Source organism: Pteropus vampyrus, unplaced genomic scaffold (genome assembly GCF_000151845.1).
Source record: "Pteropus vampyrus isolate Shadow unplaced genomic scaffold, Pvam_2.0 Scaffold48, whole genome shotgun sequence".
NCBI classification, from domain to species: domain Eukaryota; kingdom Metazoa; phylum Chordata; class Mammalia; order Chiroptera; family Pteropodidae; genus Pteropus; species Pteropus vampyrus.
Window position 1 is genome coordinate 5,918,615 of NW_011888829.1, and position 27,232 is coordinate 5,945,846.

Genomic DNA, 27,232 nt, shown 5'->3' on the forward strand with positions numbered 1-27,232 from the left:
GAGTATCAGCACAGCAAGCCAGAAAGTCTTATTTGCATTAATTTAAACCATAAATAATTGAACGTAGGCTTCATTCTGTAAGTCTTGATTTCAGAAAAAAATCTTCAACAGCATGCTGAATAAAAAGAGACCATTAGTAAAGGGTAGTGGATGTTTTGCATACCCTTGAACTACATGGATTATTTCTCAATAATACATAATTTATTATCCTGTTATATTCACCTCAACAGAGGTGACAGAATGAGACACTGCTAATTTTTTCTTATTTCTGTAGGTCAAGATTATAAGGGCCTATATCTGTGCTATGCATCAGGTTGAACCAAAAATTAGTTCTCAGCAGATCTGGGTATTAATTTATTCACTCAGTAACCAAACATTTACTGTGCTTACTATATGTCAGTAACCACTAGATGATAAGAATAAAAAAATGGACAAAATATAGAACCTTCTCTTCAGATAGCTCAGGCTAACACAAAGTTGAATCCAAAGCACAATTCACACTATCAGTGGTCATGAAATAAATTTAAAGGGTTGCAATCAGCCTTGAGAGATGGCGGGAAGGATAGTGACGGTAGAAGAAGTAGACTAAATAGAATAGAAAATATCAGAGTATATGACATACTTTAACAGTAAATATTGATTTGTTTTGTGTATTTATTTACTTGTTTTTAAACACATACATGTAGCAGTATGCTGAATCCTGGCATAATATATAATTTTTACTGTGAGAAAAGGTATGAAAGCAACTGATCCAAAGGGGTGAAATTTGTTTAGAATTAAGCAGGCTAAAGGTACAGACCATGTTGTAATTTGTTCACACACCTAGCCCCCTACATGACTCTAGGTTCTCTGAGAGTAGATTTGTCAGTTTTATCACCGCATTCCCCTCAGTGCCTAGCACAGGGTGTTGGAAGAAGCTCAGTGCAAACTTCCTATGTGAAGTAGTAAGTTAAGCTGACTCTGAAAACGGCCATGATGTAAACCAGTAACTTAGGGCTGTGTTCAGCTGAGCATATGTAAATAAAATGTATATTCATTTGCTGTTGGCCAGTGTTAATAATCATGTTATGTTTGTATCTTCTCTACCCATGACAATCAGAGCTAATTTTCTATGTGCAAACTCTAATCAATTCACGGTTTCAAGTCTCTACCTTTAAAAAGCATTCAGAAATTACAAACATTGCTGCTAAGACAAATTCTGTCTCTTATCAGCTGGGGAATGTAGTATAGTGTAGGTGGAGGGAAGTAGGCCTATTAATTATTTATAAAGAGCAAATACAACATACTCAACCAACAAAAGAACATAAGCGTGAGGGGATGCTAGTAAATGTCTAGCTCTCATCCAAGAAGAAGAAAATCATTTCCAAATACGGTCCACGTCTCTCATCTCATTGCGCCCCCGCGGAAATTAGCACGGTAATAAATACCATTGTTAAGAAAGCAATAACAAGCGGAAAGAGAGTCACCGTCACGTTCTCTACTCGCCCTGGCCCCACGTGGAATGCCTTCATCACCACTGCGTTAAAGCATCTGAGGGTGTCTGTGGCTCTTGGCCAGGCGTCATGTAACAATTCTTTTTTTTACCTGAAGAAAGATGCGCTTGATCAGCTTTCGGCCACATGGCTAAGCCATTCCATTCTCCAAGGTAATTTATGTAAATTACGATGCTGGAGAGGAACAAAAGCATGAGATGATCTTAAAACTTTTCTGTCTTGGTCTCTGACTTGAAGAGTTATGCATGCTTGACACTCTCCAGTACTGTTACTACAGACTAGAAATACCTACCTGCCTGTTAGGTGTCCACACTGGGAACCCTAATTAGATGGTTATGCTTTGAGTTACTTGGGTCACCTAAACCTTGAAAAAAAGCAATAAGCAAAAAATGTCCACGAAATGTTTCCATGAATGAACTTCTTTCTGACTATGGTTCCTAAGGCTGTTCAAACTTTTGAAACAGAAGAAAGAAAACTGTATCCTTCGAGGACTGAAAATTCAGTGCAGGGATATTACTTAATAATATGACTTAATACTGTCTTACGAGGAAATTAAAAGGGATGTTATTAAAACAAAATAGCAAAACTTTTACTCTTGGAGTGGTGACTCTTTCATTTAAAGTATCGTAAAGAGAACTAAAGTGATTATTCCAGGACTTGATAGAGAGAAAGAAGACTCCCTTCCTCTGCAGTCAATTAATTCTCTAGAAGGCACTGTTATAAAAATTCAGGAGGAATTGGAATAATTAGAAGGTGGATCACCGAAGGATAAAGTTATCTGCAAATATACAAGTACTACATACACCTACCTATCCAATCTAGTTTGAAGACAATCCCAAAGGGATGAAAACTAAATAATTATAATGTTTCAAATTAATCTTGAGAATTTTGGAGTCACTTTCATATTCATTATCTAATTTAATGCCACCAACGTCTTACAGTGCCTCATTGGCATTGTTATCTGGGGAAGTAAAATATTTGTCTATAAGTTTAAATTGAGAGAGGAAGGAAAGAGTATAGGATGGATGGATGGGTAGACGAAGGGAGGATAAGGTATGTTCCAAAAATCTATAGCTACCTGATTCACGAATTTCCTGGTATTCAACATGCTCCCTTGAATGTGCATTATTCCCTTTAAATTGCTTTAATGAGATCGAGTAAGGTGAAAAAGCAACAAAAAATCTCCACACAAGTCCCATCACTGACTGGTCTGTAGTTCTAATCTATACCCTCATCTATACCCTCTAGATTATTAAAACTGTCTCTGCACTGATATTTCCCATTCCCACTTCATCATCTACCCATGTTTCACCATGAGATTAATCTACATTAAGGATCTCTTTCACAGTGATACTCCATTTCTCAGAAACCTTCAATGGTTTCTACTTCCATCAATGTAAAATTCTCTCTGGTTTTCATGGCCCTCCTATGATCTGGCCCCATTACTTTCGCACATCTCTTCAGGCTGCTCATTTCCTTATTATTTCATAAAAAAATTCAAAATTATTCCTGCTTGGACCTTTCACTATGTTTTTCTACTCATTCAGAACATACCTAATTTCAGTGAAGTTTCAGAATACCCACATTTAGTATAGACGAAATCAATGATACATAGGCTGAGAGAGGGCGATGTAAATACAGCAAGGCATATGGCTGCCATTCTACTTGATAAGACTATGTCCCAGGGTGAGTAGGACGGGGAGACACAAATCCAGGTCCCTCACTCAGATCTAGCACTTCTGAAGTTGACTATGTAATCTAGTACTTTGAAAGATGTATTTTTAATACAATATATATGCCTGTTATTCACAAGGTGAGTAGTTCTTTTGGAGCTCTACCAAAGAGGGGGAAAAAAACTGGAGGAAAATCTAGCTGCACTGTATTTACTATGTTGAGAGACAGTTGTTCATTTTTAACTTGCTGAGTGATTGTCATAGGTAAACATGATGATATCTGATTTTCACCTGAGGAACAGGAGTAGATTCTAATACCCACATATGACTGGAACTGTTTGATACAGCCTACCTAAATTCTACCAATCTTTTAAAAGCCCAGCTTCAGGCCTATTGTCTCTCCCTCTCTTCCCTAGTGTTCACAGTCCAAGGAACACAATTATGTGTTCATACCTCACCTTTCACTATCCTCTTTTTCTTCGTAGAACTTATCATGACCTGAAACGTCCCATCTATTTACTTGCTTATTTTCCGTGTGCCTTACTGGAATGTAAGCCCCATGAGGACAGGGACTTAGGCTGGATCATAGCTGTATACTTAGAACTTAGAAAAGTACGTGACACACCACAGGTGCTCTAGAGATCTTTGCCGAATAACTGTTAACTCGCTGGATTCTTGTCTCATTCTTTCCATGAACACCAAGGACTAGAGACTCCAGAAGGTCTTAGATCTCACCGAATCAATCAGTGAATGAGTGGAAGCCATGTCTGCACTGCTTCTCCCCCATCAGACCCATCTCAGCTAGCTGTCCGGAGAAGAACAAAGCTCTCGAGCCCAGCTCTGCTTCCAAACTCTCATGTCTAGCCCATCCCATGTGTCCTCTGACTATCAGAGGTGCCAGGCAGTTACACTGCAATCTACAAGAGAAAAAAGGTACATAGATAACATGGCTTGAGACCCTGTCACCTCTCTTTAATGCTTCATTAAGACTGTTGTTTGACGATTATATCTAAAAAGTTAAGAAAAGAATACGAGTCTAATGAATTACTGGGGCAGAATAGCTTTAAAAAATTTTTTTTGAATTATCACCAGTAGCACATTCTTGCATGTTCAAATCCTGTAGCTCTCAATCTGGCCCCCTGTAAAAAGTAACATATGCTCACGATAAATCTTTAAAATGGCTCTATTAATAGAGTGGCTGTGGTGACAGTTTTATAAATGGGCCCCATCTTTATGCAAACTGTGTTTTATTAGATTGCATTATAATGATTTGTAATAAGAATACAGAGATGAATTCTGAGAGAAGGAACTCCAAACGTTCCTAAGCCAGTCGGGGTTTCGAAGCCATGAATTCTGTGTGGCAGACTGTGCATTCCCGGAACAACAGACATCATCAGATTAATTTTGCTACAGTTGTATGCTCCTCCGCCTGCTTTTTCCAATCAGATAATAACAGTCTAATAACTGGCTTTGTGTCTGTCAATCCAATTACTTCCTATTTGGGATATGCTGACACTCCATTAAATCGACAGACAGATGGCAGGGTCTTTCATTACCCTCCGACTAAATAATTAGCTTCCTAGGCACATAACTAGGGAAGGATCCCATCTATGCAGTCAGGTGTCTTCCAAATAAAACCGGAGATACAGATCACTAAAAATAATCTTGTTAGCTAAATGTTATGTCGATGTCATGCCTGCAATAGGCAAAGCCATCTAGTTTATCCTTCAGTCAACTTAAGATCAAGGGCGGCCTTGATCAGGAGGAGTGGCCCTCTGGCCATCTTTCCATGAGAGTCCTTTCCCCCCATAAACTTGGTTGGTACCTACCCAGTCTTGGAAAAATACAACCTCAGTCCGGAATTCAAATGATGCTGTCACCTTGGGAAAGCAGAACCATTCTTTCATCTGACCTGATCTCATTAAGAAATTAAAGGAGTATAATACTTACCAAATTAAGCTGCCTATATGGAGAAAGTGAAGTAGAATTTAACCTAAGATTTTTAGTCTAGAGGACTGGGTGCCTATGGTAAATTAAAATGCAATCATAAGAATTTTAATGAAGTTATCTTATAATTATAAATCTTCATAGGAGGCTTACAGTACAATTAAGAACAAAGAATTTAAAAGGAAGCATCACCATAAGTCTTCCATATTCACCACTCTATTTACCATAATGATCAGCATTTAACAGGTGTTCCATAAATTCTCCACAAATCAACTTCTGGGTGTTTTAAAGAAGTTAATAATTAACGATAACTTTTAAAAGGAAAAACTGTGATGTAGTTGGTGAAATCAATGCTCCAAAATATAATGAGTTTACGACTAAGAAGCTACATGGTTGACTGAGACTCTTTTCCACTCCTCTATCCTTAGTAGCTTTGTCACAAATGTCTCACCATCACGGCCAAATTCTAATTAGATTTTTAGCATTTCATGCTTTCAACGGGCTAGAACAAGATGATTTTTTAGTGTTCTATGTCTTCGGTTTTACTTGGAAGTTACGTAAAAGGCAAATTAATATAAGACAACATGATGTCATGAAAAGAATATGACCTGGGAATCGAAAGGTCTGGATTGCAACTTGGCTGCGCTACTTACAACTGTGTCACCCAGGGCCTCAGTTTGTTCACTAGATAAATTTTACAGAGCCTCTGAGGATGGCCCTCACATTCCGTAACTCTGTATGAGAGGCTGGCAAGATTTGGCATCTTTCTCAGCTTTCCTTACTGCTAAGGGCACTAAAACGAACCTGAATATTATTTCTATCTCATTATGAATATTCATTTCCAAAGGTCACAAAGACTAATAAACTCCCAGCTGCAGGGAACAGAGGGTCAACATACTAAAAGCAAGGCAACGTTAGTGTATTGAACCACTAAAGCAGACAACTTTATAGCACTTTAATGAGGATTATAGGTTTTCATGGTTGTGGATAAAGGGAGAAGCAGGGCCATTAACCACGGTTCTCCTTCTCTAAGTGTCTTCATTCCTTATTTATTGAGGGTAATAGTTATATTCAACGATAGTTATATATGAACTTGCGTAACACCCGATTTTTTTAAAAGTTCTTTGGATACACAGTCTCTTCGATTAAACATTTAAGAAAGCACTTACAATGAGTAGTTGCCCCTCCCCCACAAAAGAAACAGTGATTAGACTGAGCGATGCTCAGTCAGTGGAGCCAGAGTGCCGCTGCCGAGAGAAGGGGATCAGTGGCGGTCGATTCTGACACGTGCAGGCTATTATCAACAGTCTGGACAGCTTCCAAGGAAACTAATGAAATGACGGAAGGAACACGTGGGCTGAAAGAACTGAAACCTGGATGAGCTGAATTGATGGTAGTGCCTCTCAGGTGCTGAGAGAGAAGATGGACTAGTTTAGTATCTGAAGTGCAAAATCAGGGAAAAGGTGATTTAACTTAAGAGATTTTACCAACACTGAAAATTAAGAATTCCAAAGCAGACGTGTGGTAGGCACCAACCACCTCCAGGCTCACGAAGGAGGCCAGGGAGTGTCAATATCATTAGCACGAGTGACAAGGGCTAGGCCGCAGAGGCTCTCTGAGGTAATTCACCATTTAAAATGGGAGACAGACACTTAGTCCCCGACTTATCTGGACAGCAAAGATGAAATACCACCCTAATTACTAAAGTCACCTGAATGTATGTGATATGGTATCTCTAAAGAGTTATTTTTCAAACTTGGAGTCAAGAACTCTAGAAATCTCATGAAGGATTCAAAGCTGATTATAGAAATTGGAAAGCAGTAAAAAAAAGAAAAGAAAAGAAAAGAAAAGAAGAAAAGAAAAGAAAAAGATTAAAAAAAAAGAAAAGAGAAGACAAAGAAGAAAAAAAAGGAAAAAAGAATAAAAAAGAAACACTCAGCAGCAAAATAATGGGCAAGACACAGGAGGAAAAATGGCTTCCCACACTCAAGGTGCCTCAAATCCAACTCCTCAATCAGTCTCCCTCAGAATCCAGAGAGCCTAAGGAAGAAAATACCTAAAAATGCAAGGGGGACATTTTCATTGTTGTTAGAGGGATAATGTAAATCCGAAAGCCCTTTTGGAATTGTTTGAGACTCACAGTTCAAAAGTTATGTGAGGTACCTGATAAACAGTCACGATCAACAGAGTACCATCGCCTCTATTAGAGTCTCCTCTAATCACTAGAATTAAAGTCATCAATGACGATAAAATAAGGTGAAAAAAGCTCCTGGTTCAAGCTCCTCTTTGAGGATTTTGAGGCCCCACTTTTATCAAGCATCTTAATTTGCCAACTGAACGCATTGCATTTCGTTACTAGTAATGGACACGTTTTCACGGATAAAGAAGAACAGGGGTGGGGGCGGGGTGGAGACACTGCCTCAGAAAGGCCAAGTGCAGTCCACCTTTCTCTCTCGCACCAGCCCTTATGTGCCACAGGCAGTGATGTTCCTGGGAAGATGACTCACTGTTTGGCTCTCTCTCCACCAACAAGCTTCCGAATCTACTCAGACGACCTAAAGTTGATTACTGCTTTTGATATTTCCTCTTGAAAACTATAAATGTATATTATTTTTATACATTTTTTTTCACCCTCAAAATTGTCTCTGTGTTTTACAGTTCCATTTTGGGAGTAAAAATGCATATTCTACAATAGCTCCACTTACGGCTTCATCATAGTATAGTAATTTAGATTTTGTTCCTGTGAACAATTTTCTTCCACAGCAGTTGTTTTTTTCATTTTTTTCATTTTTCATAGTCTTAAAAGAGGAAAATGTCTTAGTTGTAAATAACATAATCACTTTCTATGGACAACGTGAGAAGTACCTTTTGGGGTACTTTAAATGATGAAACATTATGGTTAATTCTGATCTGAATCGAAGCAAATGTGAAAGCCCTAAAGAGAACATCAGAAACCACAGAAGGGACAAAAGGCAGCAGATCCCCCACACCAGCGGACTTAACCTGGGGTCTGTGAATTGCCCAATACTGTGTGTAAAATTGCAGTGGTCTGGGCATACAAGTATTTCTTCATGGTCCACAGCTTTCCTGAGAGTCTCTAAGGTAGCTGTGACCCCTCCCCTTGCCAAATCCCCCAAACCACAAAATTCCCCTAGAAAGAGTCTCATCCACATATGAAAAAAAATAAAGTTCAATTCATTTTCCACAGGTCATACAAAAGAATAAAAGTAAGAAAGCAACTATAGTGGTAGTTTCAGTTACAGCCAATGATGTTTGATCTCTAAATCTTAGCTAAGTCTTATGTCATAAAGATTAAACACATAAAGAAACCTGATCTGTTTCAGATAATACAGTTTGTGGTGGGAAGACTGGACCAATAACTCTGGCTTCTAATTCTGACTCAACTGCCACCCCGCTGCTCAGCGTGGAGTAAGCTAAGTAACTTCTCTGGACCCTCGTTCAGAACTGTTGGCAGTAGCTTACACACCAAGAACTTATTTTACTAATTCATTCTCCTTGTGATTTTGTTTTGAAATACTTTTTACCAACCGAATTGTATTTATTAAATAATATTTCCCCTAAAAATTACCTAAGTTTATGTAACTGCCAGGAGAACTTGTGATCAGTTCCTCTTCTACCATTTGTTTAACCATCCAACCAACGAATATTAAGTTCCTAGCATGTGTGAGGCCCTATTCAGAGAGCCAAGGACACATAACTGAGCTAAGCTGACCCAGCCCCTACTTCTTTGAGGCCTACATGTAAGTGCCACACTTTGAGCTGATATAAGTCCAGCCAGAATATAAATAAACTTATTTGTAATTTTGCGGCCATGAGTGCATCCATACTCATGAATATACTGAAAATAACTTGTGAAGCTTATCATTAACTTCCCAGACTTCTAGAAGCCGAGACTTCTGAACAGTCAGCAGCCGAATGAGATCGGCTGTCAAATTCCTTCTAGTTCTAAAACATTAATATCTCACCATTCTAAGTGGAGAAGACAGGATCTATAGTTCAATACCAGTCCCTGATATCCAGCCCTTATAAAAATGATACTTCAATAATTAAAACATTCCCACATCTCGCTAATCTGCATAAAGGTCTTCTTTTACTGAAACCTAATTATGTCTACAACTAAAGTAGATATTTAATTCAATTGATGTAATGTACATCTTCCTCCATGCTTCAGAGAGTTGAGTTTAAATGCCTTTTTTGATTACTAATTATTTGCTAAGTGAGTTTAATGCTTATGAAAGCTATTGGGACCACATGCCTGAGAACAAATGTTGTTTATTTGACAGGCAGGTTCTGCAGGACCCCCAATCACGTGACCTTCGACCAGCAAACCTCAGTCTGGAAAGGCTTCTTTTGTGAAGCTGAAGAATATTCCAGTCATGATATCGTCTCTTCAGTTACTTGCTACTTGTAAATCTTAAAGAAGATAACCTAGTTCTAGTAATAGGGAATAAATTATATACAGAATTTGCTTAACCATTTATTTCAAATGGAATGCATGTGGACACTTATAAAATAAAAATTGTAGGAATAGGCCTAACATGTGAATCTGTAATAAAGGCAAATCGCTTCCATGTATTTTATACCAATTGTGTAAGTTCTGTCACTCTGGTGCAATTTGAGCTGTTACTGTAATCACACCCATAATTCCCGGAAATCGACTATGTTTTTGCATCATTTGTTTCAGCCTGCTCAGTGCTTAGCAACATGTAAGTGCCCCCAGTGGGATGCGCAGACTCATTAGCAGCTTAAAGCTTCAGGACTACTAAGCGGTCTCAGGTAAAGACATCTCTCAGATTTTTCCAGTGAAAATCAATTCATCAAATTCTTTTTCCTGTCTACATACTAGTGCACGCTCTATTGCTCCTGTAAAGCTTGTCTCTCTTCCAGCTGGGGTAACTGCCGTTCACTCAGCAACCACTGATTCACTGACCATATTGCAGACTGTAAAGTAGGTTGGCTCTTATGTCTGCTGGGAAGATCAGGTTGTATTAGCTATGTGCTCATTATTTACGAGGCTGCGGGCAGATTCCAACTCCCTTAGGAGACTCCTAACAGTAATGGCGTCAGGTTTGTTACATGAGAATATGTATTCCTTCTAATTATATGGTCAATGGGCTGAAGATCTCACTATTCAGAAAAAGTGGCAAGTCCTGGGACACTTCAGTCTAGACGATCAATACGCTGACTACATCTAAGATGAAGGGTTAGAAACTAAATCAGTATAATATGGTTGTGATGGTTAAAATGCACAATTTACGCATCAAGTCTTTTACTTCTTTCAAGTGTATTCTTAGAAACTGAAATAGAAAAGAGAAAATCTTATCCCCCACAATCGACACCAAAATAACATTCTCCCTTTGCAAGTGATAGACTTACAGACTGATCAGTAAACCTACAGTTATTATAATGGTAACACAAACTTATAACTGAGCTAAGTACCTGAGCTTTGGAGTTCTGTAATTTGACCAAGGATATACCTAGATCAACACTGGGCTTAGCACCTAGGACTTAGCACCAAGTCCTCTTCTGGTCTTTCCAATACATTGCGTTGGTTTGTATTATCAGCAAATAGTAATCCTGTATTCTTAGTGTGACATACTATAAAATTATATTAGAAAGCTTTCTGAAAATAAACAAATTAAGAGGAAAATATATGCCATTTTGTAGGGGGTGCGGGGAGGGAGAAGTGACATAGAACCGAAGAAAGGTCAGCAAAGTGGCACCAAGAGGAGAGCTGCACAGCGTTAAGGCCGAGGAAAATGCTTTTCTCAACATAGTGTTCCAGAACTTTTCAGATAAAGAAGTTTTTTTCCTCTTTCCCTCCCTCCCTCCCTTTGTATATACTAGTTTTATTAAGATATAATTCACACACCATATATTTCACCCATTTAATGTTTATAATTCAGTGGGTTTTAGTACAGTCAACAGAGTTGTGCAGTCGTTGCCATAATTCACTTTAGAACATTTTCATCTCCCCATAAAGAAACCCTGTACCCAACAGCAGTGACTCTCTGTTTACCCTACAACTCCCCTCCACCTCCAGGCCTAGGCCACTTCTTATCTACTTCCCGTTTTTATGCATTTGCCAGTTCTGGAATTGTACAATAGGTGGTCCTTTGTGACTGGTTTCTTTCACTTAGCATAACATCTTCAAGGTTCATCCACGTTTTAACATGTACCTGTGTGTCATTCCTTTTTATTGCAGAATAGCATTCCATTGTATGGATATACCACATTTTATTTATTCATTCATCAGCTGATAGATGACCTTTGATTTCTGATGTGTTAAAAATCCTCCTCTGGGCTCTTCAGTAGCTTACAGTCCAATATTTTTATTTTTCATTCATAATCATTAATGAAGTAGTTTTGTTTTTGTTTTTGTTTTTGTTTTTTTAATCTGAGGGAACAAAGGCAATCCAAATATAAACTGAAAGTCACATTAAAGATAACTAAAAGGCCATGGGTTGCTATGAATAATAATCAAATTAACTGCAAACCAGTAACCAAAAGAAAGTCATGTGCATCTCAGGAACTAGGTGAGATGTTATGTAGGGAGGTACTGGTGTGTAGATACATTTAGTCACTACTCTGCGGCATCACCGCAGAGTAGTGACTAAATGGAAGCAGTGAATTTCTCAGAGACTTCCTTACGATTTCTCAATACTTCATTAGAAAAAGGCAATGTCACTGCTAGTGCTAGCTGCTCATATGCCAGCTCTCTTGTCTTATACTTTGAACCTCTCGAAAGCCTAGAATAGCATGTGGTCAATCTGGAGTTAACAAATATTTATTAAATGATTACATATTCCAGCTTCAAGTTTCTCTGTGAAAATGCCAGAACCTGCCCAGGCACCGGATCTCACAGCAAACTTTTTATGGGACAAGCTCTTTCAGTCAATGCTGAGTATGAACATACTGGATTCTTGGCATTGTGCTTAAAATGACTGAATTACTTAGTATTGAATAAACAGTTGAATCCAATTGCTAATCAATTCACAGATATTTGTTGAGTATCTACTATGTGGCAGGCATTGCCATAGGCACTGGGGACCCAAAAGACAAAGCTGATGACTAATGCAGCTTCCATTCTAGTTAGGAGAGACAGACATGAAACAGACATATATCGCGTAGTGACAGAAGCTATGACGTAAAATAAAGGAGACTGGGGCATGGAAAATGATGAGTGGTTGCTCTTCTGCACAGGATAGTCAGAGGAAGCCCCTGGAGAAGGTGACATTTGAACACAGATCAGAATAAGGTCAAGAGTGATGCAGATTTCTGGAGCTACAGCATTGCATGATGGGGAAACAGCAAGAGTGAAGATGCTGATGAAGAACATGTCTTATGCACTTGAAAAACACCAATGAGGCCAGTGTGGGTGAAGCAGGACGGAGTAACAGGACATGACACCTGAGAAATCACGGTGAGGGTTCGGGTGCGGGGGTGGGGGATAGGTTCTGGCTTTATAGACCATGGTAAAGAATATGAATTTACTAATTGAGTGCCGTGACCTAACTTGTGTTTCACTCTGCCTGCTATGTGGACAACAGAGTATAATGGGCAAGAAAAGCAGTAAGAGCTTTAGCAAGTAGGCTATTGCGACAATGCAGATGACAGATTATGGTGGGAGAAGTGACCTTTGAACAGTACAAGTTTGAGCTGCATGGGTCCACTTATACATAGATTTTTTTTCAATAAATATGCATAGTACTGTAACTATTATGATTTTCTTAACAACATTCTTTCTCTTGCTTAGTTTATTGAGGGAATTCAGTAGGTAATACATATAACATACAAAGTATGTATCAACTGACTGTTTATCAGTAAGGCTTCCAGTCAACAGCAGACTGTGAGTAGTTTTGGCTTTTTGACTGCAAGAGGGGTCAGCACTCCTAAACCCTGCATTGTTTAGGGTCAATGTAGTCTGAAGGTAAAACACACAAGATTTGTCAAAAACCCATGGTGTATGGGGTGTAAAAAAAGAGGTGCCTGAAGAGTTTTGGTCTGAGCAAATGGAAGGATGGAGGTGGCATTTACTGAGTTGATCAAGACAGTAAGAGAAACAGGTCTGGGAGAAATTAAGAGTTTTACTTTGGACAAATCTAGTTGAAGATGCCAATTAGACATCTCTCCTCTCAATTCTAGACTCATATATCCAACTGCCCACTTGATCTCTAAGTGGACTATGGTGGGAGAAGTGACCTTTGAACAATACAATTCTAAGTGGAGAGATCAAGTGGGCAGTTGGATATATGAGTCTAGAATTGAGAGGAGAGATGGGCAGTGTAGATAAAAATTTAGAAATTAGTGTATAGTTGGTATTAAAAGTCGTGAGACTAGAAAGTGCATCTGAGACACTCTAATTTAGAGACAGACAAAGAGGAGCAGCAAAGGAAAAGCAACAGCAGTGAGAAAGGAAAGGGTGAGAACCAGCCAAGAACGTAGCAATTATAGTGTTTTGAATATATGTGACTATAATTCCTTTTCCTCTAAGAAATTCCCTAAAATATGGTATATTCTAAAGAATTTATAATAATGATTAAGAACAGGAGTATTGTAAAGTGCCTAGTTCATACTGTCATTACCTATGTGACCTTGAACAAGTTATTTAACCTCTACGAGCTTGTCACTTTATAATACCAACTATATGTTGAGGAAGTGAATGGCACAGCCCATAAAAAGTGCTCAATATACTACCTGACAGAAAATGCTCAATAAATGTTACTTATTATTGTTATTCATGAATCTTTCCTTTTATGTCTGAAGCACTTTCCATTTATACATTAATCGTTTGGGATTTATTTACAACCTTGAAGCATAAAGGTAATTACTTCTGTGTTTATGTCTTATGTTGTCAACCAAAGTGTAAGCTATCTGAATTCAGAAACTGGTTCAACTTTCTTGTATTCGTCATAATTCTAACACAATACTCTGAGCACAGCAGAAGCTAAATATATGTTAGTGAACTAATTTTATTATTTTACATTTTTGACAAGGCAAAAAGAATATGGGTCTTTGGGGGTTTTCTTCTCTGTTTGCCTGGATGCTTATAAAGGAAAATTTAATATGAAACAAACTATATGTTTCTTGCAGATAAATAAACCATAAGTCCTTACAAGCCAGGATGATGAGGTCATCACTATTGAATCTTATCTGGCCTTTGTTGGGTAGGGGAAGAAGTAGCAAACGCCTGAATAAAGGTCAGCAAAATGTAAAATGACACATAGACCTTTATGCGGTCTTAAGCCTGAACAAAAATGCTTTCCAGACCTACTGTTTCAAGCTTCTCAGGTACTGAAAATGCTCTGAAAGCTTTTGTTACATTTCTGGAATGGGTGTTGTTCTAGAAAAATCTCTGACACCTGCTTTTTGGTGAACTAAAATAAAGGCTTTGGCACCTTCTGTAATGTCATGGACACTTTTTGGGTAGCCTACCTAGTCCCCTTCTCAAAGAAGAATCCATAACCCCCAGAAGGATAGATTCTTTGAAGCTATTTTTTCTGCTGCATGGCCCTGTCTTTGCACTAAATGGTCTGCATAGTGTCAAGAGCTCTCTGGCCGAAGTGGGAGATTTGGGTCCTGTAATGGGAGCTCTACTGAGAGAAGACTCAGATTCCTCTTGCTGAGGTCCCCAGAGCGGCTCTGGTGTCCTTCCAAAGCTCGGATTCTTGAGACACTATATTGTCCTTCCAAAAAAAAAAAAATTTTTTTTGATATTGGTTTCGTTTACTTAAAAGAAAAAAAAACTTTCATTGATATATTTGATATATTGGCAAGAGGGTGAGATTTGAAGTAAAAAGACTTTAGCGATTCTAAAATAAAACAAAGAATATAGAACATATGCCGATTTCCTTCCTCCATCTCTTCCTTTCACCTCTTGGTTTAATGACTGGAGATAAGGGCATTCGGAGGTGCCGAGAAGGAAAGGGGGCCAGGCAGTTTTAAGAAGGTAAGTACATTCTTAGGGAACCAGAAAGGAGTATGGGGTGGTTTTTGTCCAAGTCATCTCAGTTCTCCCCTCTCTTACCACTCTATCCCTACATTACTCAGTAGACAAAATATAAAAGTCTTAAATTATGATACAAGGTAATAGACCAGACACATAAAAAAAAAATCTATTGAGAAAATTTCTCAGTATTACGGAAGTGTCAAAGAAAATAGTTACTGAAAATGCTAAGACTTGATCAAGTGCTTTTATTATTATATTTAAAAAAGAGCATCAAACTGATAACTGAAAAAAAATTAATATTAATGTACAAGTATGAGCTGGTTTTACTCACACTTCTGATACCCAATATATGGATTTTTCTTCCCACACCTACAATTGATTCTCCAACTCTCTGGACACAATTGGATGCCCAACAATTCAATTAAATTCTGACATTAACTAGTGGGAATTAGTGTTAGATCCCACAAATTAAGGACTCAGTTCCACAAAACTCTCCCTACTTCAGATACCAATCACAAGCCCCATACCTCTCATATTTGACTGATCAGCTATAAATCAGGTTCCCACTCTCTCCTCCTCAGATTCAATAATTTGCTAGAACAGCTCACAGAACTCAAAGAAAACAGTTAACTTACCATTACCAATTTATTGTAAAAGATATTATAAAGGAACAAGTGAACAGCCAGGTGATGAGGTACAGAGGGCCAAGTCCAGAAAGGTCCCTAGCAAAGGAGCTTTTGTCCTGGTGAAGCTGGGGTGTTCACCAACCTGGAGGCTCTCTGAATCCTATTGCTTAAGGTGTTTTTTATGGTTGTTTCATTATGTAGGCATGATTGATAAATCACTGGGTGATTAACTTGATCTACAGCCTCTCTCCTCTCCCAGGAGGCTGAGGAAGGAGTGCAGGGGCTGAAAATGCCAACACTCTAATCAAGCTTTGGTCTCTCTGGTGAGCAGCCCCCAATCTGAAGCCGTTCAAGGGTACCCAGTCACCAGTCATCTCATTAGCAAACAAAAGACACTAGATCACTCCATAGATTCCAAAGATTTTAGGGGCTGTGTGCCAGGGACCAGGAACACAGACCAAATAAACATTTCTTGTACCGACAAGTAATAATATCTTAATCCTAAAAATTATGTTCTTATCTGAATACACATAGAAGACATAGTTTTAAGGTATCATTCCACTAGCGGTGGCGCTTCTGGCCTCATCAACGAAGGTTCTTTTTCCAGATCCCCTTTTGCAATGAAGCAGTAATAAGGAAGATATAATGACTTGTGATTTAATTTAGTGAACTTAATTGGACTTATGAGAACTGAACTTGTGATACTGGTCTCAAACAGTGCTCCAATCAACTACAATATACTATTCTGAGGCCATGTAGCTGCTGCTAGCTGCCTGAAGTAGCACAGCTGTTCAGAATAAAAACCAGCAGCCAAGCAGTTAACTGATTTGGCAAAGAAAAACACATTTTTTAAAATGCCTTCTTTTTTTAAAAGTTAGCCCGAGTGCAGCTGTGATTCTTGAACAGCTTGTTCTGAACCACGTGGCCTTCCAGCCTCCCCAACTTCCCACTATGTTCCATGCTCAACTGGCTTTCAACAGCTTTCCCGAAGCAACTCTTCAGCATACTAAACTTGGGATTCTTTAACACCAAGTAACACTTTTCTCTCTTTAATGGGATAATTTAGCCTTCTGACTTTCACAGCAGATGCATTTAAGACTTAGTGATGTCATTTAATTACAGACTCTGAAGAAATCTGAAAGCATCATTATAACTAGCCTGTGCTGTCAGCTCTCTGATTGAGCCCACCAGCAATGCCATGCACAAGGAAGACAGACTTCAGGCAAGAAGAAGGGAAGAGGGAACAGGTCAAGGGCTGTGCTCCATCACCTACATACTGATGTCCAAGATTCTCCATATATCATCAAGTTAAATGGAGATAAAACTCAGAAAGGCAAAGATTGAGGGTCCAAATTAGAAGGCAAATGATAAGGTCAATATACCTACTGAAAAGTTATTAAGGTGCATTTTCTCAATTAGAGTGAGGAAATTTAGATATTAAAGGTACATTTTTCTGTCCTCTTAATGGTCTCTTGAAGTCTTAACCATTAGAGTTCAGTAACTACTATGTACCATTATAAGCACTTGCACTTGACCTTTTGCCTAGTAAGAAAAAGATGATGAAGATAAAGGGAAAAAAATATGAGCTTTCTTTGCTTAGTGTTAATCAAATGAGAAAGTGATTTAAGAAAAAAATTAAATGGCATAAGTAAAATTTTTATTGATTTGAATTAACATAATTATCATTAAAAATGAAAAGATAGTTAAAATGGATGTTTTAAACTAATGATTACTATTCTTTAAGAACATAAGTGACAAGAAAAAAATCCTGAGATGTTCCAAATTAAATTACAGCAGGCCCGAGGGTAAAAGAGGCAACGGAAGTTAATCAGTTAGCAGCCATGGGCTGAAACCAACAAAAACTGCCCACATTCCTAAATGTATATTGAAACTCTAAATCAACTTCCAGGCAGTTCTTTCAACAATTATCCAGAAAGAACAGCCAACTATTAGATGCCACTGCATCCTGCTTACGCGTGAACTTTCCAAACTAGTGTCCATGGCTAATGCAGAAGCAACAAGTACTTCTCCCTTCCAGACTATCCACCCCGCACCGCTGTTCCTTATCTATAGCCAATGTAAATTCTTTCAAAGAGACTTACCTCTTTCTTCCCCAAACTCATTGTAAAAAAAAAGTCCCGTCCATCCTAGGACGGTGGACACGTCTTTTCCACGGAGCTCTGCTGTTGCTGGTTTGGGCTGCAGGCCCCAGGACTTGGTCCCTTCTCAACTGAGCCATGAGTAAACCCTTCTTTTCAGAACTACTTTTGGTCTCGAAGGTATTTTATTGTTTCTTTGTTTAACATAAGGATAGGGGTGTGAAGAATGCATATTCATAAATTACCCAAAGAAAGCAAATCAGAACAAAGCAAAAATAAATATGCATTTCATCTACTGCATAAAACTTTCTCTTGATGGTCACTGACATCAACTGAGAGTCTGAACAATTAAATTGCATAGAAGAACAATTAAATTGCATTTCAGCAAAGTTTGAAAGCATCATAACTCCAAATCCATATTATCGCCTGTTATTGAGAACATGTATCACCGGTATATCATAAGCAAAGGAAGAAGGAACTAAGCTATCTCTGTTAGTTTGTCAAAATATGAACTTTCCTCCCTTTAAATAATTTAGAACTTTTAAAACTATCTATATGCAATCATCCCATGTACCAACTCTCCACACAGTTCACTGAATGTACACTTTATTACACTACTTAAATGCAAGAGTTCAAGAGCACAAATGGATGAGTATTTGGCATGGTGAATGAGATGAGCATTCTGGCCTTCTGCCACAATGAATCATATAAAATTTATTGCGCATAAAAGCAGTTATGTCCTAGGGGAACTGAAAGTAGAATGATGGCCAGGGCCATGGCTTAATATCAATGTCACACACAGCAGTGCTTCATATGTAAGCATCAAAATCCACATGGATATGTGACTATGAGCCACCTTTCCAACAATCAGCCATAGACAATCCTTGGTCTCTGGATATCCTCAATGAGAGAGGGTCTTGGCAGTCTATGGAGCAATGAGACTTAAATATGCTATGAAAATATGGATGCTCTAAATTCTCTACTAATGGGTCTAAAAACGGGAGATTACGGTTCATATGCCTGATAGAGGATATGAGTTAGAGAAGGTTCTTTAAAATTCATTCATTAAGTACTATGAACTGCATAAATTGCTACAGGCATTTTATTACTAATCTTCATAACATTCCCATGAGATAAACATGCCCATTGACAGTTGGGTGTTTCCACAGTCACCTACATTCTAATGGCTGAACAAGTGACCAGAGCAGAATCCACCAGGGGGTGACCTTGCAGCCAGGGGGCAGGTCTATGGAGACTTCTGTCTTTCTGTACACTCCACACAACACCCTCAGCCTTTGAATCAGGCCCTTCTCCCTGCACGCACAATACAATTGTAGTATGCACCTGGGTCTTGGGAACGTTTAATCTGAGGACAATCATTCCTAGCATTCATTTAACTGGACTTTGTCTACAAAAGAATGTGTTCCAAGGGACTCATTAAAATGTGATTTGCCCCTGGCTCCACTTCTACTATGGATCATGCTGTGAAGAAGGCTCCCATGTTGGGATCATTTTTCTGCCCTGATTTGAAACTTATCCTTTGACAGCTTTCAGCCTGCCTGATCTGAGTCTCATCTGTTCCAATAGATTACTGCAAAAGAGACTCCTTGCCTAGTGAGATCTACATGCAGGGAGCATCAGATAATCTCTAATTGAATTTTGCATCATTTTGATTAATGTCAATGCCCTCAAGGTCCCAAGAACGGGTGCGTTTGTGTGATTTGAAATAATTTAACAATTTTATATAACCAAGGAGGGAGTTTTGCTTATTTGTAAGCCTAGAGGCCCAGGTATCTAACTAGTTTGGATCTTAGAATGATTGCATGCCCCCAGAGGTTACATTTATTTTAGTAAACCTAGATATGTATAAATATAACATTTCCCAATGTAGCATTCTGACAAATAGCAAATAATTTCTGAACTAATGACTTCCTCTGAGCTAGGGAAACTAACGTGTTCTCAGCAAAAGCTTAAAAGATACTATGAATGTAGAATGCTACAACCCTTGGCAGCCTTTTGATACTGACCCAGCTTGGTTGTATTCATCCCCAAAGATAAATTAAGTAGAAAGTCATACAGGCTAGGCTGAGATTACAAAGGAACAATAAAAAAGTGTGTGTGTGTGTGTGTGTGTGTGTGTGTGTGTGTGTGTGTGTGTGTGTGGATTAGAAGCCACAAGGGGATGATTAAAATTAAAAGAGGTTGATTCTGACACAACAAAAGCTCTTCTGTGTGTTTAAGTGGGCTGTCTGGAAGGAGGTTTATTCGTGTTTCATAACTGGTGAAACTAATGGTAAATTAGACAACTTGCCTAAAAGTATAAAAGCTATGAGTAAGGCAAGAACACAATAGGGAGCTGAGGTTCTAAGCCCCTGCCTCTCACTGACGACAATGCGTTGATGCTATCCCACATGGGAGACCCAAATGGGTGAGGAAGGCCCCATGCAAGACAAATTCTCTAGAGATACATCAAGCTCTCCCAAAAGCTTCAGGATAGGGGAAGCTGGTCTTCGACTGTCTGGAAAAAGCCCCCGTAATGACAGACTCAACAGATGTTAGAATTGGAAAGGGGCTCTGCACTCACTGATATTTCAGTTCTTGTACTTTGCAGAAAAGGAAACAAACCCAGAAAGACTAAGTGAGACTGATGAAGGAAACTAGTAAGTGGCAGAGCCAGGCCCCGAACTCAGGTCTACCAACTTCTAGCCCATTGTTCCTAGCATCACCACAGCATGGACAAATCAGCTTTAGATTTCAGGACATGCAGAAAGCCAGCTTATTTTTATAGTTAGTCCAGGAACCTCAAAACAGCTGGTCTAATCTAGAGTTTAATAACCCTACGCGAGCCCCGGGGCTACCAGTAAACCAGCCAGATAACCTAAAACTGCCTTCAAAGTTTTCAGCTTCCAACAGCTTTCTCCATAGACTATTCTGAAGTCTGCATTTAGAGGTGGTTTTGTTGTTGTTGTTTTTGCTTCTTGATATTTTATATTTCCCTTATACAGAAAGACATACTATCTAAGAGATGTCATTTTCTTTTAGAACCAAAGTGTTGGAGGGAACGCAAGTTGCAATGTGCCTCTCTCGTTAGTGTTGCTGACCCACTGGCCAGTGTCTCATGCTTCCAGAGTAATAAAAGATCATATACCCAGTTTTGTGATGACATATGTGGAGTCACTAGGAAGCAAGGCATATTATAATCACAGCAATCTTTAGAGGATCAAGTAATCACTTAGCATTTCAGGGGGCAAAACTGAACGACTCTTAGTTTTAAAAATATCAACATGCTCTCAGGGGTTGTGACAGCCATAGAGATGCTCCACTTAGATCTCCCTTTAAGAGAATGTGCTGGGTCTACGGCCATGCTACCCTGAACAAGCCCGATCCTGTCTGATCTCGGAAGCTAAGCAGGGTCGGGCCTGGTTAGTACTTGGATGGGAGACCACCTAGGAAGACCAGGTGCTGTAGATGTAAAAAATAAAAAAATAAAAATAAGGGATGGTAAGCTGACAAAGTCCTTGCAATCTGTGAGGTCAACCAAGGGTTGTCTTGCCTAAAAAAAAAAAAAAGAGGCTGTGCCCCGGCAGGGACAGGGACAGGGACGGGGACGGGGCCGGGGACGGGGAGGAGGGTAGGCGGGGAGGGTGCAGGGACAGATCGGACTGTCAGCTGACAGGCACACACCTTTCCATCCCCTCGGTGATCGTGCCAGACCATGTTTTCCGGAGTTGCTCCCAGCAAAGACCTAGGACAGCAGGCGTCCTTGAACCGCGCCACTGCAGCCCATATGACACTATTTTGCTCCACAACGATAAAAAAGACACTGCTCTTGGGAATTATAAACAAGAATTCTGGTAGACACCTGGTAAATCTGGGACAGTTGCTAAGTTCAAACAAGAGGGCTGTCTCTGTTAAAAGGACAGGTAAAAAAAAAAAATGTATAGGAAGAAACCTGTTCAATACAAGCTCTTAAAACCAGTTTTTGTGCTCCCAAATATAAAACATCTCTGAAGCTGCTACTATTATTAACACTTCCTTTTTCCATATTTACAAAAACAAAACAAAACAAACAAAAAACATCTCACTGACTTGCTAACACTGCCAAACAAAATGCTAAAAGTGTGGCTTCTTTAGATTCTTAAAAGGCAATTACAGGAAGAAGAAACTATTTCAAATATGAAGAAAATGGATTTTTTTTTGAAGGCTTCTTAGGTATGACTATTAAGGCATTTAGGGTACCGCTTGATGACTAAAATTAAAAACAAAGCAAGCTGTAAAAAACTGTTAGTGACCATTACTTTTATGATAGTATCACTTGTCAAAGAAAACTCACCTGTCCAGCATCCAACTCTTGCTATTCCAACCTCCCAGAACACACTGCCTGCTCCACAGTGAAGCTTCAGAATGAGTCCTCTGACCTGGATATCACTCATCGAAATGTCCCAAATAATCCAAAAGCCTAGTGAGTTCTGAAAATATTCCAGGAAGTTTCTAAGATATTTCTTCCTTCTCTTTACTCCCCATCACTCTTTGTTTTTTATGGTATTGTAAATCCACTTGTCTCGCTTAGCACAAAAGCTTTTGTTAGTTAGTAGTACTGTGAAATAAGAGTTACTAGTACTGTGAAAGCCATTAAAAAAAGAAAACTCATTTATCTAGACAAGGATATTAAACGCATAGTGTCTAAACCTCTCACTTATACAATGAAAATGTGAAGTAGATATAAATTTTACGATATCTACAAGCAAAACCCTGTGGCCTAACAAAACAAAATTACCTTTCTGATGTAACTTTGCAATGAAAATTTAAACTCCACTGTCATATGAATTATATTCACAGAGATGAAACAACAGAATTTGTTTGCTTCCTCATTCCTCCATTATATCGAATCTTCTAAGGCAGCAGGAAAGATCATAAGGATGTTTGAAGATTGCTTATATAAAGATACAGAGGAGGCCAAATCCTATCATATCTGTTATAGAATAGAGCCTGACCATGAAATCTGAATTAACACTGTAACAATTTACTTAAAATTCTCTGATGCAGACCCCGTGAAGCTAAATCAGAAGGGAAACACTGTTAGCATTTTAGAAGAATTAAAAGAACAAAACAAAACATGGCAGAGGCCGTATTACAGTCTAATAAAGGATTAGATAAAGCAATCGTTGCTGGAGTATTGCTTCTGTGTAATAAAACGAAGGGGGAAGAGCTCTGAAATGCTGGTTAGACTGCGATAACTTCCCGAATGAGTAACGGTGGGAAGTCAGTACAGTGGCCCACAACCTTCAGACTCTATCCACACCCTAGAAATAGTGGCGAAGTCGTAAATGAAATAAAATTATAGATCAAGTTCTGTTTAAAATTAATAAGGGAATCATGGAGAACTTGGTTTATATTTATTTTTTCATTAATTACCCCATGAGATCAGAATCAAGAGATAGAGTAGAATGAATGGCAACTTGGGTTAAAACTCTCATTCTATATATTCTGAACGTTTCCTTTGTCTTAATTACAGCACGGTCCCAGAAAGAATATGTGCAGTTCTCATCAATCGTGTATACTTTTATAAGCCTTTCAGAACACTTTTTTTTTTTTTTTTTTTAAATAAGAGATAAAGTGAAGAGTGAAAGTTACTAGACTCTAGGCTTCACAGAGGTGTGGGGAAATATAGCTCCAGAAAGAACAGAATATCAGGTATGGTACCAAGACAATCTTCATAACGACTCATGATAACGGAAGATGCTATATGTGATAGGTGTTATCCACATGCCAGAGACTGTTTGAAGAACTTCACATCTATTTCACAAGCTTAACCCTTACAACAATCCTATAAGGCAAGTACTATTACTATCATCCTCATATATGAGATGAGGAAATTGAAGAACAGAGGAAATTGAAGAACAGAGAATTTAGTAATTCCCTCAAGGTCACAGCTAATAAATAACTGGGCCTGGATTTATACCTAGAGAGGAAAGTGTTTTAAAGTCTGCATTCTCAACCATATACCACTATCTTCCATCTATACTGCTCATTTGCTTCCTACTGCAATTCCAAATCAGGCCACCCGATTCCACCGATAATCATGACACTGCTTGTTTTTTGAAAATAACGTTCTCTCAGAATGTGAGAGCACGTTTCAGAGTAACAACTTCTCACATGATCCTCTGCAGGAAGTATTTTTACTATACATTGTGGTCCAAAAGGAGATCCTCAGATTGTCAGAATCAGACCTAGATACACAATTCAGTAATAAGGTTTCCTGATAATTTCTTCTGAAGCTTTATCAATGAAAGCAAAGTTAACTGACAAAAAAAGAAATGTATATATATTCTCAACAGACAAGCAGAGGCCTAGAACAAAGTATATGTACGTGGTTTGTAATTTCAGTAGAAATTCTGATAAATACTATGTTCAAAGAATTCTCCTTGATAAGGAACAAGAATTTAGTAAAGATCCTGGTAAAATCATTTTAAGTTTATAATCTTACTAATTAAATATAAAAAAATCAATAACAAATAATTATGAAATAATGTCTGAAAATATAAACTAAGTAATTTTCATAGCCCTCAATTGGTCCTATATTTAAAACAAAATTAAAGCTTGCACTCCTTTTTGTTTTCTCTTTTAGTTACTTTCCAGAAGGCTAAAGGGGCCTTCTTGTTAAAGGACAGTTTTGTTTCATATTTTAACGTGATAGTGAAATACGCATAACTATTCTTAAATACAAAGCAATTAGGAGGACGTAAGTAAAGCAGAGAACGAATCCGTGGTTCGTAATTTGCAATAAAGAAATACAGAAAACCATAGTTTGTTAAAAACACCCATTTGAAGACCCAAAGCAATAGGTTTCTGAACTTAATCCAGGTTAGTTGGCATACGAATAGGCTTACTCTGGGCCAAATGTTAGCTCTTGAAAATCTGATAACTCTTAAAAAATAATATGTTGATGATTTAAGAGGATACTAATCAAATATGAATTGAATTTTTCATCAATTACACGTGATCTTAAAAATCAGAGAGAAGACTGAGTGAATCCTGTCCACGTTGCCCATGGAACCCAATTCATCACTCACACTCTGCAGCCCTTCAGTCACAGAGAGGTCAATTAGCCTTCTTTGGCGGTCCCTTTTTCCACATAAAGGAATTGGGCTTGGGGCAACACGTGCCAAATACTTCAATAACAGACACGATGTTCAATTAACTCCCGAAAGACTGAATAAATTAACACAGAACTGAAACTAATAATCATGCCAGTGCGGTTAGCATCGGGAAGGGCGAGGAAGAGAAGCAGCCAGCAAGGAGGACGCTGCCTGGTTGCTTTATTGAGCAACAACAGAAAGACGCCTCCATTTGTATTCTTAGCACCAAAGGGTAGAATCAGAAAATAGACTGTGACAATCAATAAAGAGACAGTGAAAAAAGAAACCAAAAAACTCAATTTTCTCAAGCAGCTAATCTATTCCTTAAAACCATGCTTTCAACCTGAAGTTCCTACTTCCTTTAGTTTTCTAGCCCAGCTAGAATCAGATCTCTACCTTATTTTGCTTTATCTCTTTAAGAGTTCTTTTTCATCCACAGAACACTCATAAACATCCAAAGAACCTTAAGTGCACTAAGACGATAAGTAAAAAGAAGATACATGTATTACCTTCAAGAGAACGGACGATGTGGTTTTATTCTAGCACTGCGCCTAATTCTGTATTTTCCAGGATTTTTTTTCTTAAATTTCAAGAATACCAAATTTCAGTTCTTTTTCTGTAGACACTTAAACATCCCAAATGGTCTATAGCCATGACTTAGGTGTATTGAGAGCCCCATACCAGTCCTTCTCTCTCCCATGTATTATTGGACTGAGGACACTCCACAGAAGAGTGAATGAACGAGCCTGTGGGATTATGGATGCCTCACAGGAGACATGGACAGGAAAAGAGATCTCATATATTTTCTTGGATATTTTGATGCCTTAACTATTTCACAGCCATCTCATATTGTACTAAATCCATGGAAAAACTGTAGAAAGAATATATCCCAGATAACATTAGTGTAGCTATACATATATTCTGCCAGATGTACCTGCTACATGTTTGGCAGATACAATTAATCTGTCTTCTTGTCTAACTTTATTAAGGATGATAAATTAAAAGAGCACAAAGACAGTACCACATTGTGTACCTAGATTAAGAAAGCCGAGTGTCTGCAGATCAACCTGTGGGACTGTCAAAGTGACTGCTTTACTAAATGGCTTCACAAGTGGCTGGAAGTGATTTCTCCATACTGCAGGCTAAGAATGACCAATGTACACTCTTCTAGTTTATACCTTAAATCTTAACACATGGAGGCCACCCATTTCATCCATGTTGATTTCTACTCCTTTCACCCAAAGGATGGGGTTGTTGTAGATTAAATAGATTAAGAAACTCTGGCACGTGGCACTACACGGTAAAGAGCTTAAGGGGGAAATGGAATTCTTCGCTTCTGACAATGCAAGCTAAGAGAAAAAATGTAAAATATTGTCTACCTTTTTGAAAAACACCACAATTGTGACTCCACAAAGAGTTAAATCCTCTTAAAACCTATAGGCCTGGAGCCCAGGGTAAAGGCAGAACTAACTCCATCTCACCGCCATAAACTTGAGTTACTGCTGGAGGTGACAGACTTAGGTTAATCATATTTTCATCATTATTTATTCTACCAATGATGGGGGGTGCGATTAAGTGGAGGATTAGGATCTTCAGGGAAGAATAATCATAAAATTTGAATTGACATTGTGAGTTATTCATAAGCCTCAGTGATTCCTGAAATTAGTCCAGGCAAGAGCTTCAAACAGCCCATTTAATTCACCTAAAAATATCTAATTCACTAAATCTAATGGAAATAGGAACTCAGAAATAGTGGCCATAAGTTAAGGACCATATACCATAGTATGCACAAATCTAGTAAGAAGTTAGGCTTGAACTAAGTGGATTTTTAAAACTTTTTTTTCTAAAAAAATCAAGGTAAATGCCTTCACGTTTCTATGCTTAATATCCATGGTCAATATGCCACTGATTATCAGCAATAACTTGAGTTAAACAGCAATGACATAAGAACAGTAATAATCTGAACTGGAGCTAACTCTCATTAAATGTTTACTATGTGCTGGGTTCCGTCACAGCTAACTTTCTATGTGCATATATAAAATCTCATTATCTCTGCTTGCCTTCTTTTTTCAATATCTTTATTCAATGTCCTTCTACATACTACTGGAACATCTTTAAACCTTTACAAACATTGAGAGTCCACAGCTGGCGAGGAGGCTGCATTCATTTAGAAAGCAAGTGAACCATTATAGTAACACATATGCAATTGGCTAATCATATGCTTTCTGCTCATGCCTGAGAATAATTCAATATATCAGTCTGGATCTTCAGGGATGTCTGACAGA

The 27,232-nt window shown here is 38.4% G+C and overlaps 1 protein-coding gene and 1 non-coding gene across 2 annotated transcripts in view; one reads left to right on the plus strand and one right to left on the minus strand.

Moving 5' to 3' along the window:
• EXOC4 (exocyst complex component 4) overlaps nt 1–27,232 on the minus strand; it is a 675,009-nt gene that overhangs the window by 216,553 nt on the left and 431,224 nt on the right. The window lies entirely within an intron of this gene.
• Nucleotides 21,161–21,279, plus strand: LOC111739254. Its single transcript, XR_002780185.1, has one exon. It is a non-coding gene; the product is annotated as a 5S ribosomal RNA (ribosomal RNA).